The sequence below is a fragment of the Pristiophorus japonicus genome, chromosome 15 (genome assembly GCF_044704955.1).
Source record: "Pristiophorus japonicus isolate sPriJap1 chromosome 15, sPriJap1.hap1, whole genome shotgun sequence".
In the NCBI taxonomy this organism is placed as follows: domain Eukaryota; kingdom Metazoa; phylum Chordata; class Chondrichthyes; family Pristiophoridae; genus Pristiophorus; species Pristiophorus japonicus.
Genome location: NC_091991.1, coordinates 169,241,591 through 169,254,727, shown reverse-complemented (window position 1 = coordinate 169,254,727; position 13,137 = coordinate 169,241,591). Strand labels below are relative to the sequence as shown.

Below are 13,137 nucleotides of genomic sequence, written 5' to 3'. Positions count from 1 at the left end.
GCACAAACACCGATTCTTCAGTTATCTGTCTTACCTGAATTATATTCTGTGCCATTCGCCATCCTTTTGCTGAAATTTCACTGTAAAGTATTCAAATAGCAAAGTTTCCCTAGTCCCTTTAGCCTTGTTCTTCTCATCGAGCCCAAATTTGGCCCACCCGTTTTTTCGGCGCACTCACGTGAGATGTGCTGACTTCCTAGGATCAAAACGGCGCCAAAAAGATGTCCCCAGACTTTGACCCCTCTGTCGATTCTCCTGGGGCTTGGCGCAGTGAGTCCATTGGGGGACGGAGCTAGGGCCCTGCACTTAAAAGAGTGCCGGCAGCTGTCCGCATGCGCAGTGGAGCGTTCGTGCATGCGCAGTAGCTACTCCCGTGATGATGATGATGCTTGCTGCAGCGTGGGAACCGATGCGTCCCAGGCCGAGTGGCCCGCAGCCTTCCCACGCTGAGGCTATAAGAAACAGGTTGGGAGGGAGGGGGGGCGGTGTGGAGAGTGATATGAAGAGTTTTGATCGGGGGAGAGGGGTGTGTGTGAAGAGTTTTGATTGGGGGCGGGGAAGGAGGAGAAAGGAGGAGAGTTTAGATCCGGGGGGGTGGGGGGGGAGGAGAGAGGAGAGTTTTGAAGATGGGCTGGGGCGGGGGGGGGTGCGCGGAGAGAAGGAGGAGAGTTTTGATTGGGGTGGGGGAGGGGGAAGAGAGGAGAATTTTGATGGGGGGTGGGGCGGGGGGGGTGGGGGAGGTGGTGAGTGTGATAACTGTGCAGCCAGTAATTTTAATGAGCTTACTCAAGTCTTTCCTTAACCCTGTTGATGACCTGGAAGAGGGGACAGAGTGTAGTGTAACAAAATTTGCAGATGACACAAAGATTAGTGGGAAAGCGGGTTGTGTAGAGGGCACAGAGAGGCTGCAAAGAGATTTAGATAGGTTAAGCGACTGGGCTAAGGTTTGACAGATTGAATACAATGTCGGAAAATGTGAGGTCATCCACCTTGGGGGGGAAAAAAAAACAGTAAAAGGGAATATTATTTGAATGGGGAGAAATTACAACATGCTGCGGTGCAGAGGGACCTGGGGGTCCTTGTGCATGAAACCCAAAAAGTTAGTTTGCAGGTGCAGCAGGTAATCAGGAAGGCGAATGGAATGCTGGCCTTCATTGCGAGAGGGATGGAGTACAAAAGCAGGGAGGTCCTGCTGCAATTGTACAGGGTATTGAGGCCGCACCTGGAGTACTGCGTGCAGTTTTGGTCACCTTACTTAAGGAAGGATATACTAGCTTTGGAGGGGGTACAGAGACGATTCACTCGGCTGATACTGGAGATGAGGGGGTTACCTTATGATAATAGATTGAGTAGACTGGGTCTTTACTCGTTGGAGTTCAGAAGGATGAGGGGTGATCTTATAGAAACATTTAAAATAATGAAAGGGATAGACAAGATAGAGGCAGAGAGGTTGTTTCTACTGGTCGGGGAGACTAAAACTAGGGGGCACAGCCTCAAAATACGGGGGAGCCAATTTAAAACCGAGTTGAGAAGGAATTTCTTCTCCCAGAGGGTTGTGAATCTGTGGAATTCTCTGCCCAGGGAAGCAGTTGAGGCTAGCTCATTGAATGTATTCAAGTCACAGATAGATAGATTTTTAAGCAATAAGGGAATTACGGGTTATGGTGAGTGGGCGGATAAGTGGAGCTGAGTCCACAGCCAGATCAGCCATGATCTTGTTGAATAGCGGAGCAGGCTCAAGGGGCTAGATGGCCTACTCCTGTTCCTAATTCTTATGTTCTTAAAATACTTTCCGACAAGCAGAAGGTACTTCTATTTTTTATTTGGATATTTTGAAAAAATTATGTAAATACGTTTTGTCTCTTTACTACTTTTATTTTTGTAGTTTTAGCTTCCATGAATGCTTCTGTTGTATAATAAATTAACTTTGCGAAGTTTGTCAGTCCTGTATAGCTGTTTGATCCTATTCACATTCTTTAATCAAATCATTAAATACTGATTTCATAACTCTCCGCAAGGGTTTTCTGTGCAGCCACAAGTGGTCACATACGCTGGCCTAAGGTAGTTTGGAGCTACTATTAACTGTCCAAACTGGCTTAAATGGCCAAAACGGGCATAGATGGCTGATAACGCCCCCTTTTGAAAAAGAAGAAACTAAACTAAAATAAATCCTAACTAACTCACTTACACTGGCGCAAATTGAATGTGCAAAATGGGGATTTTTAAGTTACTCCAGAAAAATCATGTTGCTCCAAAAAAAAAAACGGAGCAACTCCTGGGCAATTTTGGGCACTATCTCTCTAATCTCCTCCAGCTCTACAACTCTCCAAGATCTCTGCGTTACTCTAATTCTGGCCTCTTATACATCCTCATGTTTATATCCCTTTATGGACTAACTCCTCGCTTTCTATATAACCTCCTCCAACTCTACAGCCTCCACCTGGCCGTTCCTCTTGGCTCTGGCCTTTTGTGCATCTTCCCTCCTCCCCCCATTGCCCCACAATTGGTGGCCTTCACCCGTCACGGCCCTAAGCTCTGGAATTCCTTCCATAAACCTCTTGTCTCCACCACTCCCTCCTTGTTTAAGACACTCCTTAAAACCAACGTTTTGACCTAGCTTTTGGTTACCTGTCCTAATGACGCCTAGTGCCATGGAATGTTTTACTGCGTTAAAGGCGCTTATATGAATGCAAGTCGCCGTTGTTTATTGTGTTGGCTTGATAGTAAATGTTCCCCAAATCTTGTCTTGTGTACAATTATTGAAAAGAACACTGCTGTAGGATGTAAATTGCACATAGATGGTGAAAATTTGAATGCTACTGTTGCTGCAACTTAATAGTGAGGAAAAAATCCATTTTAGCCAGAGGAGTAATCCAACAAACAAAAATGATGTGAATAGTTATTATACAGATTCACTTTCACTGAGATAATTACAGTATATTTGGGACACTAGACATTTCTGCCAGAGGCAGAAAACCATCTCTCCCTGGGGCTTGGTGATAAGATATGGTAGGTTTTGTACTAGCTGTGTGTGATGGGATTGTTGCAGGAGTTATAGGCTACTTATCGCACACCAAAACCGAGAACGGCAGCTGAATTGTTTATCTAATCTGATCTAAACATGATTCATAATGCATGAAAAAGCTCCTGGGGGAGCCAGCATTAGATTTTAATGCCATTAAGTGGCCTGGCCTCTCTTTAACAAAATATGTATTTTTTTTTTGTTCAATTTGCAAGTGGTATTTTGAATGTAGTTAAATTTAACATTGAGGCACAAGTTGACACTGAACTCTAATTGTGTTTGAGTATTTCCCCAAGGTCTTGTTTGTTCTTTCAGTTAATCGTATCCTGTAAGGCAGTGATGGTGGTACATTGTGATAAGCCTGAATAATTGAATGCTCTGAGTAAATTTAAATTTTTTTTTGAAAATCTCTTTTTCATCAAAAGAAATTGTAATGATAGGTTAGCGCTACACTATGTAAGGCTGTTTCAACTTCACTGCTTCTCAAAAAGAAATTTGGAGCTTCAGAAAATTCCTCCTTAATTTATGGCAGTGAACAGGATTGCCACAGTTCATTCCACAGTATCTCTTCACAAAGCTTTACTTGGTTGAAAATGCAGATACAAGATTGAACCTTGCTGGAATGTTGATGATTTGAATTGAAAGGACACATGAGGCCCAAATTTTCCCAGGAGTTGCTACGTTTTTTTGGAGCAACTTGATTTTTCTGGAGTAATTTGCGCCAGTGTAAGTGAGTTAGTTAGGATTTTTAAAGTTTTTTTTTCCAAAAGGGGGCATTACCAACCACCTACCCCCATTTTGGCCATTTAAGCCAGTTTAGACAGCTAATAGTTGCTCCAAACTAACTTAGGCCAGCGTATGTGGCCACTTGTGGCCGCGCAGAAAACCCTTGCGGAGAGTTAAGAAATCCGCGCAGGTAGCCAGAGATGTGGGGGGAGGGGAAGGAAAGCAGAGAGGACCTTGCAAAGCACGAAACACCTTCACAACAACATTTAAGAAGCATAAAAACCATCAATAATAAATAAAAAATAAAACTAAGTTCTACCTTCCTAATTCGTCCCGGGAAGTCAGCGGGCCGACTCCGACTCCCTCTCCGACTCCAGCTCTCCAAGGAACTGGACTTCTCTCCGAGGGACTGGACTTCTCTCCAGGGAAGGCAGCGGCCGGCCTATGCGGCAGGCCACACAGCCCGGGATAGGGGCGGGATGCATTGGGTCCCACGCTGCAGGCACGCATCATCACAATCATGGGAGGAGCGACTGCGCATGCGCGAATGCTCTGCTGCGCATGCGTACAGCTGCCGGCACTCTTTTAGGCGCAGGGCCCTAGCTTCACCCCCCCAATGCAATCGCCACGCCGCGTCAAGCCCTGGAGACTCAGCAGAGGGGCCAGAATCCCGGGACATCTTTTTGGCGCCGTTTGGATTGTAGGAAGAGGTGCGCCGAAAAAATGGGAGGGCCAGATTTGGGCCCATGGAGTTGCCTGTCACATATTTGATGATACACTTTTCTATTTTGTAGTTTTTTTTTCTTTTCTGTCCTATATGTGATTAACATTTCATTTTAGTTTGAATAACACAAAAGGTCTGGGAGTAGGTAGACTTCTACACTGAGTGCTCAGGTTTGAAACCTTCAACTTTGAAACCTTCAACTAACGTAACCAAAACCACTAAACTTTGGGCCCAAATTTGCCCATGAGTTGCTCTGTTTTTTTTGGAGCAACTTGATTTTTCTGGAGTATCTTAAAAATCCCCATTCTGCACATTTAATTTGCGCCAGTGTAAGTGAATTAGTGAGGATTTTTTTTTTAGTTTAGTTTTTTTTTTCAAAAGTGGGTGTTACCAGCCACCTACGCCTGTTTTGGCCATTTAAGCCAGTTTGGCCAGCTAATAGTTGCTTCAAACTAACTTAGGCCAGCGTATGTGGCCGCACAGAAAACCCTTGCGGAGAGTTACGAAATCAGCGCGGGTAGCGAGAGATGGTGGGGGAAGGGAAGCACAGAGGACCTTGCAAAGCACTAAACACCTTCACAACAACATTCAAGAAGCATAAAAACCATCAATAATAAATAAAAAATAAATAAATTAAAAATAAAGCATAAGTCCTAGCTTCGTAACTCGGCCCGGGAAGTCAGCGGACCTGCCGATGCGAGAAGCCACTCTATTGGGAATAGGTGCGGGTGGGTGGGATGCCCGAGCAGGAGAGAGAGCGCAGGGAACTGGCCGCACACAACACACAGCAGGCTGGGCTCGCAGAACACGGAGGCTTCAGGAATGAACCAGGCTGCACCAAGATGGGGTGGTGGATGAGGAGGGAGAGAGAAGTCACATGACTGAAGGGGCGAAGGAGAGAACAAAAGACCTTTGGGTGTGGTGCATATACATACCTTGGTGGGGAGGGAGAAGTGCAAAACTCTGCTACGCTGCCATTTTTCACCTCCTTTGACCTTTGAAAGTTTAATTTTTACTTTTAAGTATGAGTGGAGCAATATCAATGCCACTAATTTTGCAATGGTTCGGAATCATTGTGCGACATAGGAGAGAATTGATTAGAGCTCATCACATCAGCAACTTCAGAGCCCATAGGCTGCTGGGCAGGAGGCCTTATCTACCTCCGCAATTTCGAGTCAGGTGTTCGTACCGGGACCTGAGTGAGGCAGATTGTGTCAGAAGGCTGCGTTTCTGCAGAAAAGTTGTCCGTGAGATCTGTGAGTTGCTAAGACCAGATTTACAGCCGAGAAGCGGCAGGTGGACTGCCTTGTCTGTTGAAGTGACGGTTGCAACTGGATCGTTTCAAGCTGCAACTGGAGATGTGTGTGCCATCTCTCAACGTGGAATACGTGTCTCCATTCACCAGTTCACGGCTGCACTGTATGCGCGGAGGAATGACTTCATCAAGTTCCCAATGACCGCCCAAGCAGTCCATGACAGGGCTGTGGGGTTTTCCAGGATTGCTGGCTTCCCAAAGGTACAGGGCTGCATTGACTGTACCTCGGCATCTCCATATTGCCTTGCAAGCACCTGTGGAGATGCCGAGCAATTCAGGAATAGAAAAGGCTTCCACTCCATTAATGTGCAGCTCATGTGTGATGACATGCATCGCATCATGTCAGTTGATGCAAGATACCCTGGCTGCACCCATGATGCGTTTATCCTACGCAATGGCGTTATATCTGACATGTTTGAGCAGCAGCCAGAAGTGCAGAACTGGCTACTGGGAGACAAAGGATACGGCTTGACCACCTGGCTCATGACGCTCCTACGCGTAACCCGGACGGAAGCTGACCGGGAATGCATGTCGCACATTACGACATGCAGCACCACACAGAGAGGACCATTGGCATCTTGAAACAGCGTTTCCGATGCCTGGACCATTCCGGAGGCTACTTGCAATATTCCCCTGACATTGTCGGTCAGTTCACTGTTGTGTGCTGCATGCTGCACAACTTAAAGCCATCATGAGGCAGCAGCAGCTGGCAGTGGAAGAAGACGACCCACCTGCGGTGAGAGTGGCTGATAATGATTTGGAAGATGCAGGTGAGATGAGCAGGAGGAGGTGGTGGATGTTATATATGTAAACTTGTATTTACTCTGTACAGCCACCAGAGGGCTCATCTCCTGGAGTCCCAAGGGATCCCATAATCCCTTGGGAGCACAGGTATTTAAGGAGGCCTCACAGGTTGGAGAGGCACTCTGGAGATCTGCAATAAAAGACTACGGTCACACTTTACTTTGAGCTCAGTGTTCAGTCTGACTCTTTCTCCATACGCAACAACTGGCGACGAGATACAGATAGCGAACCCAAAGATGCAGAGAACAGTGGGCATCCTGGTGAAATTCTCGGAGGGAGATAATTGGGAAACTTTTGTGGAGCGACTCGACCAATACTTCGTGGCCAACGAGCTAGATGGGGAAGAGAACGCTGCCAAACGAAGGTCGATCCTCTTCACCGTCTGTGGGGCACCAACATATGGCCTCATGAAGAATCTGCTCACTCCAGCAAAATCCACGGAAAAATCGTACGACAATTTGTGTACACTGGTCCGAGAGCATTTGAACCCGAAGGAAAGCGTTCTGATGGCGAGGTGCAGGTTCTACACCTACAAAAGGTCTGAAGGCCAGGAAGTGGTGAGTTATGTCGCCGAGCTAAGGCGCCTTGCAGGACATTTGGAGCACATGCTCAGAGACTTTTTCGTACTCGGCATTGGCCACGAAACCATACTTCGCAAACTTTTGACAGTAGAGACCCCAACCTTGAGTAAGGCCATAGCAATAGCCCAGGCATTCATTGCCACCAGTGACAATACGAAGCAAATCTCTCAGCACAAAGTGCTGCTGCAAGTACTGTGAACAAAGTGATGTTGTTTTCGAATCGTAACGTACAGGGCAGGTCACACATGCCTACAGCTGCACGTCCGCAGATGTCTCCGAGTCCGCCATTGAGGGTGATGAGTGCGAGGCCATTAACACCTTGTTGGCGCTGCGGGGATGATCATCGTTTCCATTCATGCCGATTCAAACAGTACGTTTACAACGGCTGTGGAACAATGGGACATCTCCAACGAATGTGCAGGCGAGCTGCAAATCCTCGAAAACCTGAAAACCACCATGTTGCAGAGGAGGACAGATCCACGGAGGATCATGAAGAACCAGATCCTCAGACCGAGGAAGCAGAGGTACATGGGGTGCACACATTCACCACGAATTGTACCTCAATAATGCTGAATGTTGAACTAAATGGACTCCCGGTGTCAATGGAGCTGGACATGGGCGCGAGCCAGTCCATCATGGGCAAAAAGATTTTTGAAAGGTCGTGGTGCAACAAGGCCGCAAGGCCAGTCTTAACTGCAGTTCGCACGAAACTAAGAACTGATTCCTGTAATCGGCAGTGCTACCGTAAAGGTCTCCTACGATGGAGCGGTGCACAAGCTACCACTCTGGGTGGTACCGGGCGATGGTCCCATGCTGCTCGGCAGGAGCTGGCTGGGAAAGATAAGCTGGAACTGAGACGATGTCAGAGCGCTATCGCCCACTGACGACACTTCGTGTGCCCAGGTCTTTAACAAATTTCCTTCGCTGTTCGAGCCAGGCATCGGGAAATTCCAAGAAGCAAAAGTGCAGATCCACCTAATTCCGGGGGCGCAATCCATCAATCACAAGGCGAGAGCAGTACCGTACATGATGAGAGAAAGGGTAGAGATTGAGCTAGACCAGCTGCAAAGAGAGGGCATCATTTCACCGATCGAGTTCAACGAGTAGGCCAGTCCTGTCATCCCAGTACTCAAGGGAGACGGCACCGTCAGAATCTGTGGCGATTACAAAGTAACTATCGATCGTTCCTCCCTGCAGGACCAATACCCACTACCAAAGGCCGACGACCTCTTTGCTAGCGGGAGGAAAGACGTTCACGAAGCTGGATATGACTTCAGCCTCCATGACGCAGGAACTGGAGGAATCATCAAAGGCTTTCACTTGCATCAACACGCACAAAGGTCTTTTTGTTTATAACAGATGCCCGTTTGGAATCCGATCACCGGCGGCGATATTCCAGAGAAACATGGAAAGCTTACTGAAGTCGGTCCCGCACACCGTGGTCTTCTAGGATGACATCTTGGTCACAGGTCGGAGCGCAGTCGAGGAGGTTCCGAGTCGACTCAACCCGCGTGGGGCTCAGATTAAAACGCTCGAAGTGCGTTTTCCTGGCGCCTGAAGTGGAGTTTGTGGGAAGGAGGATTGCGGCGGACGACATCAGGCCCACCAATGCGAAGACGGAGGCAATCGAGAACGCACAGAGGCCACAGAGCGTGACGGAGCTGCGGTCGTAACTGGGACTCCTGAACTACTTTGGTAACCTCTTACCGGGTCTCAGCACGCTGTTAGAACCACTGCATGTCTTACAATGAAAAGGCCAAGAAAATGCCTTTATAAAAGCAAGAAAATTGTTATGCTCAAACAAATTGCTTGTGTTGTATGATCCATGTAAGCGTTTGGCACTAGCATGTGATGCATCGTCATATGGCGTCGGGTGTGTATTGCAATAAGCTAATGATTTCGGGAAACTGCAACCGGTTGCTTATGCATCCCGGAGTCTGTCTAAGGCTGAGAGCCGACAGCATGATTGAAAAAGAAGCGTTAGCGTGTGTCTATGCGGTAAAGAAAATGCATCAATACCTGTTTGGGCTAAAATTCGAGTTGGAAACTGACCATAAGCCACTGATATCCCTGTTTTCCGAGAGTAAAGGGATAAATACCAACGCATCGGCCTAATCCAGAGATGGGCACTCATGTCGTCCGCATACAACTACGTCATCTGCCACAGGCCAGGCACAGAAAACTGCGCCGATGCTCTCAGTAGGCTGCCATTGCCCACCACGGGGGTGGAAATAGCGCAACCAGCTGAACTAGCCATGGTTATGGAAGCATTTGAGCGTGAGCAATCGCCCGCCACTGCCCGGCAGATCAAAACCTGGACAAGCCAGGACCCCTTATTATCTCTAGTCAAAAGCTGTATGCTCTGCGGGAGCTGGTCCAGTGTCCCAGTGAAAATGCAGGAAGAGTTAAAGCCGTTCCAGCGGTACAAAGATGAAATGTCTATACAAGCAGACTGCGTTCTGTGGGGCAATCGAGTAGTGGTTCCAAAGAAGGGCAAAGACACCTTCATCAATGACCTCCACAGTACCCACCCAGGCATCGAAATGATGAAAGCGACAGCCAGATCCCACGTGTGGTGGCCCGGTATCGATGCAGACTTAGAGTCCTGCGTTCACAGATGCTCGCAGTTAAGCAATGTCCCTAGGGAGGCGCCGCTACGTTTATGGTCTTGGCCCCCCCCAAACCGTGGTCTAGGGTACACGTCAACAATGCAGGCCCGTTCTTGGGTAAAATGTTCCTTGTGGTTGTAGATGTGTACTCTAATTGGATTGAATGTGAGATAATGTCGGCTAGTATGTCCGCCGCCACTACTGATAGCCTGCGAGCCATAGAAACATAGAAAATAGGTGCAGGAGCAGGCCATTCTGCCCCTCGAGCCTGCACCACCATTCAATGAGTTCATGGCTGAACATGCAACTTCAGTACCTCATTCCTGCTTTCTCGCCATACCCCTTGATGCCCCGAGTAGTAAGGACAACATCTAACTCCTTTTGAATATATTTAGTGAATTGGCCTCAACAACTTTCTGTGGTAGAGAATTCCACAGGTTCACCACTCTCTGGGTGAAGAAATTTCTCCTCATCACGGTCCTAAATGGCTTACCCCTTATCCTTAGACTGTGATCCCTGGTTCTGGACTTCCCCAACATTGGGAACATTCTTCCTGCATCTAACCTGTCTAACCCCGTCAGAATTTTAAACGTTTCTATGAGGTCCCCTCTCATTCTTCTGAACTCCAGTGAATACAAGCCAAGTTGATCCAGTCTTTCTTGATAGGTCAGTCCCACCATCCCGGGAATTAGTCTGGTGAACCTTCGCTGCACTCCCCCAATAGCAAGAATGTCCTTCCTCAGGTTAAGAGACCAAAACTGTACACAATACTCCAGGTGTGGCCTCACCAAGGCCCTGTACAACTGTAGCAACACCTCCCTGCCCCTGTACTCAAATCCTCTCGCTATGAAGGCAAACATGCCATTTGCTTTCTTAAACGCCTGCTGCACTAGCATGCCAACCTTCAATGACTGATGTACCATGACACCCAGGTCTCGTTGCACCTCCCCTTTTCCTAATCTATCACCATTCAGATAATAGTCTGTCTCTCTGTTTTTACCACCAAAGTGGATAACCTCACATTTATCCACATTATACTTCATCTGCCATGCATTTGCCCACTCACCTAACCTATCCAAGTCACTCTGCAGCCTCATAGCATCCTCCCCGCAGCTCACACTGCCACCCAACTTAGTGTCATCCGCAAATTTGGAGATACTACATTTAATCCCCTCGTCTAAATCATTAATGTACAATGTAAACAGCTGGGGCCCCAGCACAGAACCTTGCGGTACCCCACTAGTCACTGCCTGCCATTCTGAAAAGTACCCATTTACTCCTGCTCTTTGCTTACTGTCTGCCAACCAGTTCTCAATCCATGTCAGCACACTACCCCCAATCCCATGTGCTTTAACTTTGCACATTAATCTCTTGTGTGGAACCTTGTCGAAAGCCTTCTGAAAGTCCGAATACACCACATCAACTGGTTCTCCCTTGTCCACTCTACTGGAAACATCCTCAAAAAATTCCAGAAGATTTGTCGAGCATGATTTCCCTTTCACAAATCCATGCTGACTTGGTCCTATCATGTCACCCCTTTCCAAATGCGCTGCTATGACATCCTTAATAATTGATTCCATCATTTTACCCACTATCGATGTCAGGCTGACCGGTCTATAATTCCCTGTTTTCTCTCCCTCCTTTTTTAAAAAGTCGGGTTACATTGGCTACCCTCCACTCCATAGGAACTGATCCAGAGTCTATGGAATGTTGGAAAATGACTCAATGCATCCGCTATTTCCAAGGCCACCTCCTTAAGTACTCTGGGATGCAGACCATCAGGCCCTGGGGATTTATTGGCCTTCAATCCCATCAATTTCCCCAACACAATTTCCCGACTAATAAGGATTTCCCTCAGTTCCTCCTTCTCACTAGACCCTCTGACCCCTTTTATATCCGGAAGGTTGTTTATGTCCTCAGTGAATACCGAACCAAAGTACTTGTTCAATTGGTCTGCCATTTCTTTGTTCCCAGTTATGACTTCCCCTGATTCTGACTGCAGGGGTCCTACGTTTGTCTTTACTAACCTTTTTCTCTTTACATATCTATAGAAGCTTTTGCAGTCCATTTTAATGTTCCCTGCAAGCTTCCTTTCATACTCTATTTTCCCTGCCCTAATCAAACCCTTTGTCCTCCTCTGCTGAGTTCTAAATTTCTCCCAGTCCCTGGGTTCGCTGCTGTTTCTGGCCAATTTGTATGCCACTTCCTTGGCTTTAATACTATCCCTGATTTCCCTTGATTGCCATGGTTGAGCCACCTTCCCTTTTTTATTTTTACGTCAGACAGGGATGTACAATTGTTGTAGTTCATCCATGGGGTCTCTAAATGTCTGCCATTGCCCATCCACTGTCAACCCCTTAAGTATCATTCGCCAATCTATCCTAGCCAATTCACGCCTCATACCTTCAAAGTTACCCGTCTTTAAGTTCTGGACCATGGTCTCTGAATTAACCATTTCATTCTCCATCCTAATGTAGAATTCCACCATATTATGGTCACTCTTCCCCAAGGGGCCTCGCACAACGAGATTGTTAATTAATCCTCTCTCATTGTGCAACACCCAGTCTAAGATGGCCTCCCCCCTAGTTGGTTCCTCGATATATTGGTTTAGAAAACCATCCCTTATGCATTCCAGGAAATCCTCCTCCACCGTATTGCTTCCAGTTTGGTTAGCCCAATCTATATGCATATTGAAGTCACCCATGATAACTGCTGCACCTTTATTGCATGCACCCCTAATTTCTTGTTTGATGCCCTCCCCAACATCACTACGACTATTTGGAGGTCTGTACACAACTCCCACTAGCGTTTTCTGCCCCTTGGTATTCCGTAGCTCCACCCATACCGATTCCACATCATCTCAGCTAATGTCTTTCCTTACAATTGCATTAATTTCCTCTTTCACCAGCAACGCCACCCCGCCTCCTTTTCCTTTCTGTCTATCCTTCCTAAATGTTGAATACCCTTGGATGTTGAGTTCCCAGCCTTGGTCACCCTGGATCCATGTCTCCGTGATGCCAACCACATCATATCCGTTAACTGCCGTCTGCACAGTTAATTCGTCCACCTTATTCCGAATACTCCTTGCATTGAGGCACAAAGCCTTCAGTCTAGCCTTTTTAACACACTTAGACCCTTTAGAATGTTGCTGCAAAGTGGCCCTTTTTGTTTTTTGCCTTGGGTTTCTCTGTCCTCCGCTTTTACTCATTTCCTTTCTGTCTTTTGCTTCTGTCTCCATTTTGTTTCCCTCTGTCTCCTTGCATTGGTTCCCATCCCCCTGCCATATTAGTCTAACTCCTCCCCAACAGCACGAACAAACACTCCTCCTCGGACATTGGTTCCAGTCCTGCCTAGGT

General features: G+C 47.2%; 1 protein-coding gene across 3 annotated transcripts in view; it reads left to right on the top strand.

Annotated features, from left to right (window-relative positions):
- Positions 1-13,137, top strand: part of sdk1a (sidekick cell adhesion molecule 1a) — an 892,584-nt gene that overhangs the window by 222,259 nt on the left and 657,188 nt on the right. The gene's annotated exons all lie outside the window — the stretch shown is intronic.